Source organism: Haemorhous mexicanus, chromosome 8 (assembly GCF_027477595.1).
Source record: "Haemorhous mexicanus isolate bHaeMex1 chromosome 8, bHaeMex1.pri, whole genome shotgun sequence".
Taxonomy (NCBI): domain Eukaryota; kingdom Metazoa; phylum Chordata; class Aves; order Passeriformes; family Fringillidae; genus Haemorhous; species Haemorhous mexicanus.
This window is the reverse complement of record NC_082348.1, coordinates 7,490,262-7,496,470: the sequence shown is the minus strand read 5'-3', so window position 1 is coordinate 7,496,470 and position 6,209 is coordinate 7,490,262.

Here is a 6,209-nt window from a genome sequence, read left to right as displayed (position 1 = left end):
CCTCAGGAAGCCAAAGCCACCACCTGGCATCAGTTAGCTGGAGGCTTCCCTCTGTAAATTGATCTTTGTGAATTAAGGCAGCAGGAGCTGTGGGCTGAATTACACCCAGCTGCGTGCAGGGTTGTTTTAAGAGGAGATTGTATTTTCAGCTCAGGTGAGCCAAGGAAGGGATGAGCAAGTTTTGCTGCTCCAGTAAATCATACACTGAAGGCTTTGTGGTTTTCCCCAAAACACAGCTGCACGCAGACCAAGGGCTCCAGCAGCAGTATTAGCACTTGTAGCCAACATCAGACTTAACAATAAAATGATCAATGCTCCTGCAAGAAAAGAGGAGAGAGAAAATACATCAACAGATATTTTATAGGCATAAAGTGTAACAATTCGATTAGTTATGTGACTCCTTGACCAATTGTCAGGTAATAATCTTAGAGAGCAATCTAATTTAAATTTCTATTTCCTGTTATTATATTACAGCTGCTAAGAACAAGAGCCTGTGAGTCCTTCCCCTCCTTTATTCCTGACTGCCTTCACCCTTTTACTGTGCAGCTGCTTATCCAAAACCCCATGTGGAGCACACAGGCAGTAACCCCTGGGGCAAAGGGCCCCACACTGCAGGGGTGCCATCCCCACTGGTGTACAGAGAGCTCAGGCACCTTGGTGCCATAAGTGACCATCCCTCTGTCCTGTAACTTACCCAAAAAACACACCTGATTTTAATTATCACATTATTTCCATGAAATGTCTAAAGATCATGGCAGAGGTACACCATATAAAAAATATTATCCAGTAAGTCAGTCAAGACTTGCACTCATCACATAAAGACCTGGCTGTTAAATGGTCTTTCCAATCACATCTAAATATTTAATTTTAAAGGGCAGATTTGGAGTTTTCTGAGGCACTTCTCTCTAAGGTCTAATATACATGACAGCTTCACAGTGTGTGATCCAGCTGTGAATGAGTAAAATGCCTTTCCAGTATTGCCTGTGCACATCAATATAAAGACAATATTGAAAAGCCAGTTGTGTTTACCAAGTGAATGTGCACATTTTACGTGCTCACTTAGGCCAGTGCACTGTGTCAGTGGCAAGCCAAGGCTGTTAAGGCAAATACAAACACTATAAAAACTGAATGAAGTTTTTCTATATCTTTGCAATTGCCTCTTATTTTATATTCTCCTGCTCTTTTTTATTCCCCATGTGAAGCTGAGCACCATGCCCCTGCTGAAATGCTGACACCTCCAGTTATAACTTCATTGCAGCAGAAAATCCCCAGGCAGATGAGTCTGGATCCTGCTGCCAGAGCCTGGGTGAGGGGTGGAAGGTGATGGAGGTCACCAGGCTGGGCCAGCCATTGTATTTGCAGGGAATGCCCCGATGGAGGCAGGAATGATGCATCTGACTCCATGTTCTCAGAAGGCTAATTTATTACTTTATAATACTATATTATATTAAAGAATACTATATTATACTGAAGAATACAGAAAAGACACATACTGAATGCTAAAAAGATAACAATGAAATCTCGTGGCTCTTTCCAGAGCCCAACACAGCTTGGCATGATTGGCCAATGAGTAAAAACAACTCACAGCAGAATCCAATGGAACAATCACCTGTGGGTGAACAACCTCCAAACACATTCCACATGAGCACAACTCAGGAGAAACAAATGAGATAAGAATTGTTTTTCTTTTCTCTGAGGCCTCTCAGCTTCCCAGGAGAAAAATCCTGGGCAAAGGGATTTTTTCAGAGAATGTGAATGCCACACCATGGTGCTGTCCAAAAGTTCCAGGTTTGAAGTAAGGAGTCTCCCAGCCCTGCAGCTCCTTCCTTCTGCTTCTCCACCAGGTATTGATTGTTTATCTTGTATTGGAGAAGTGCCCTTCCTGATCCAGCATCCCAGACAATGAGAGGAGCCCCTGCACCACCATTCCCTTCCTCTTTATGTCCAGACATTTGTCCTGCCTTAGGAATTTCCAGTCCCCCTCTCTTCCCCTCTGCTGCTCAAACACACCCAAAATGAAGTATGTGAAGTTATCCTTATGCTGAACAGTGGAAAAAAAACCCCTCAAATGGTATTTGAGGTGAATCAGGGCTTAAATGCAGAGAGACAATTTAAATCCTTCATTGTCATTAATACCCATGAAGAGGAAAATATTTTTCCTTTGTGAAAGATAGAAAACAAAGCAGCAAAGGGATTTCCATCACTTTTCTGGCTTTGGCTGCAGCAGCAGGTGGCAGGGGTCACACATCTGAGACTCAGGGGATGCACCTGGGGATTCACAGCCGCCCTACATCCCACAGTCCTGCAGCAGCAGCACCTCCTCCTCTGCCAGGATCAGCACTGAGGCAGCTGCCAGCACTGCCCACCAGGGAAAGGAAAACCCTGCAGATAGGATCAGACAGGTGCAAATGTTTACTGCCAAGAAAATTTCACATTTCCAGTGTGTTTTGAATGAAACTTTTAAAAGCAATTTTTTTTATGCCAGTGAATTTCCCCTCAGATTTTTTAATTTAAGCTACTCTGACCTGCTTGAGTTTCTGCAGAGCAAGAACTCTGTAAAAATTAATAAATTGCTACACAGCTATGTATTTAACAAAAATTCCATTTCTATGACCAACAGCCTGTGTACCCATCAGAAGGCATGCATGTGGTCACAAAAGCTGGCAGGGATGTTTGGGTGGGCTAAGGAGCAGGTAAAGAAAGCTGCCCCTTCTTCCCAGCCCATGATCTGCAATGATCTGCAGGATTCAGCCCTGTGCAATCCTTCTGCCCAGGTCCTTAACCTTGCTCTGACTGCTGGAGCCAAACACATTTCTCATTTAAAAGATAATTAACCTTCCAAGTGAAAGTCAGGGCTCCAGGCTGCACAGAGCTGCTGCAAGAAGGAAAACCAGGGAGACTGCAGGTGCAGATCTGTCAGTTCAAACCCCACCTCTTGCTCTACGCAAGCTCCAGGTGTACTTCATCTGTCCCTCCCCATACCCATTTATAACACGGTTAAACTTATGGGATTAGAAAATAGTGTGCCATTTGGTTTCCCTGGAGGCTGGAGAAGCTGCAACTCTCATCAGGGTTAGAGTGAGTCACAGCACCTGGGCCCTGGCAGCCATTACCTGCAGAAAGCAGCTAACCACTGCTATCCTGTAGGTTCTGCAGCTGGGAGGAGGTGGGAGCAGGCATGAAGGGGAAGGCTGTGCTCAGGCAGCACACCTGAACCATGACCACGGTCTGGACATCACCACCAATGGCACAGAGTGCCCCAGTCCCAATGCCATCTCTGGCTTCTCAGTCTGGTGCTCAGCTCTGCTGCCATTGCCACAGCAAACACACCCCATTCATTAGGGGAATTATGGACATAATGGAATAAGAAAAGAAAAACCAGAGGACAGAATTTGTAGAGTGCTACGAAATGAGACATTGACCCCACAGGTCATAGAGCAATGTCTCCTGTCATCACCTTGATCATTAGTTTTGATCTATTTAGCTCTATAGGGCACAGAAAATAAATGAGAATTCCTTTCCCTGAGTACAACAGGAGAGGGAGGAGCAAGGGACCAGAGGTATTCAGTGGGCAGTATTTGTGCCAGCAAAGAGCTGCCATCACCACAGTTTCCAAGCACAGAGGCTCAGAGGCTTTTGCCACATCCGAGCAGTGAGGAGTTGAAGTACAAACTGACCAAGTCCACCACCAGAACAACCCCAGGAGCCCCAAGATCACCCGGGGAAACACACGGGCTGTGCTGTGGGATGCACCTCCCATTCCCCTGCTCCATAACCTGTGCTCAGCTCCTGATGCATCAGGTGTCTCTCCTTTACCTTGCAGACAGCTCCGTGTTTGTCTGACTTGGACAGGCTTTAGCAGCTGCCAGGGTGCTGCAGGACTAAGAGAGTGAAAGGACCATGAGTTAGAGGTGGCTGCCCAAGCAGAACAAAATCATCCCCTCCCTCAGGGTGTTTCACAGCTGAGGAAAGGGGTATCTGCCCTTTTTGAGCTCACTGTCAGCTTGCACGTTGGGCAGATAAACCACATTAGACATTTTGTAGGTCAGATGAGTTAATGGAGGTGAGAGAAGAGCAGCAGGTTGGCAGGTCATAACTTCATGAAATCAAAGTGCATTAGCAATAATTAGAGGAGCTCTTCTATAAATACTCATAGCTCTGTAAAATACAAGAGGCACACACAGCTGCTGCCCAGCTTCAGCCCAACACCACTTCAGGGTGTCTCCTTGGGATGAACACTGTGATTACACCAGAGCAGCCTGGTTGTGGCTCAGCTCCCCAAAACAATGTAAAAGCTTTCCTCTTCCCCAAATCAGCCCTCAAGTAACAGCACAATTTGCTCAGAAATGCCTGATGAGCCATACTGAGGGCAGTGCTGAGACGTCAGTGCAAGATCACCAGAGCAGGGTAAGATTATCATTACCCACACCTTCTGGGGGACAAGCTCAGCAGACTAAAAACCAGTCTCTCTCAGGACCACGACAAGCAGAGCCCTCCCTGCCCTTATCTCTGCCTGTGGGATGGGTGCATGCTCATGCACTCCCTACAACCAGGTGCAAGGAAAGGCTGAGGAAATCCAGAACTGAATGGCAAGGAGTGCAGAAACCTCCTCGCAGTCATCTCTTGAAGGGGTGTCACATCCTGCATGTGACATGGATTCCCTTTCAGCGCCCCTCGGGATTCCCTGTGCAGAGGGACTCAGTCCTGCTCAGCAGCCACAGGTGAGATCTCTCCACTTCTGGCTGGAGCAGCTGCAGGGAGACACGGATTCCTTGGCTGCAGACAGAAAGACAAGGCTCTAATCCTCCTCCCCTTGCCGTGACTGCAAGGCACCAGCCTTCCCGGGAAGGTTTCCATCAGATGCTTTCAGTCAGCTGCTTTTTTTCCAGCCAGGTTGCGCTGAGGGGTTTTCCAGGCTGCAGCCGCGCAGGATTCCTTGTAGGAAAATGCCATCGTGTGGCGGAGTGTGAAACCCTGCCTGCAGCGAGCCTGCACGCCCTGCCGGGCAAAGCCTCACTCAACTAGAACACATGCTGCTAACGTGCAATTGCAGTAATAATAATTCAAACGTGCTGCAATAAGGCCAATTCCCTCTCCCCTCCCCACTGTGCTTCAGCTGCAATTCTGCATTACAACAGATTCGTGCATGTTCCTGATTTTCTGTGTTCATTGGTAGACCAGTTGCTTCATATTTGTTATTATTGTTTGGGGCACAACTTTTAGTATTTTTCACCACTAGCACAGTCTGGCTAAATCAGAGTTGTGAAACTGGAGAAGAGAATAAAACCAACCCACAAGTAAACACTGCCTTTGGGGGTTGCATCTCAGAGCAGTCCCTGCTGACAGAGCCCTTGCCATGCTGTGCGCAGCAGGCCCATCCTTGGGCACTGCAACAAGTCAGGGATGGGGACACCCAAAAAAGACCAGGGGTAAATTTTCCATACAGTTGAGCAGCCAGGGCATTTAGCTGGGAAGGAGAGATGTATTTAAACCCCTGCTCCAGTAAAATTCTTTTATAAAAAAATTGGAACAACTTCAACATGCTAAGAGCTGAGTCCTGGGTGCTCATGTCGGTCAACTTTGAGCTTTCATGAATGGCTTCTTCTGTGTCAGTCTGTCTTCCAAACAAAATGTCTTTCTTGATCTTTGCATTCATGAAAAGAAGAAAAAAAAGCTCTTTTCTCAGCCATAGCAGAGTTACATGCTTCATATCAAGCACTATATCTCCAGTTCCTATAAATTAATTGTTGCAGTGCTCTCTGGGCCTCCCTTCAGCGTAAATGCATTCATACTAAAAATACATATTCATATTTGCACTGCAGCTTTGGGGGAAAACCTGCAGCCACTGTGCCTGCCACTGCCCAGACACAGAGGGGGGCATTGCTTCTCGTGGAGGTGAGGGAAACCTGCAGCCAACACAGGCCAGGCTCTGCCCTCCCTCTGGCAACCCAGCTTCTGATAAAACAGTTGAGAGGAAAGAGACATCTGCAGCATCCACATGGGAGCTGGGATCTCTGTCCTGTTTGAAATAGGAAACTCACAGGCATGTACTGGGACAGAGGACTGTCACTTGGATCTGATTATTCCAGCACTTTGCTTCTGTGGGGGAATTTTTAAAAAAAGAAACAAAACAACAAAAACTAAGTGACACTAACAATGTATTTCTCTTCATTTTACTGCCACAGGAGTTTTGGCCTACACAGAGAACA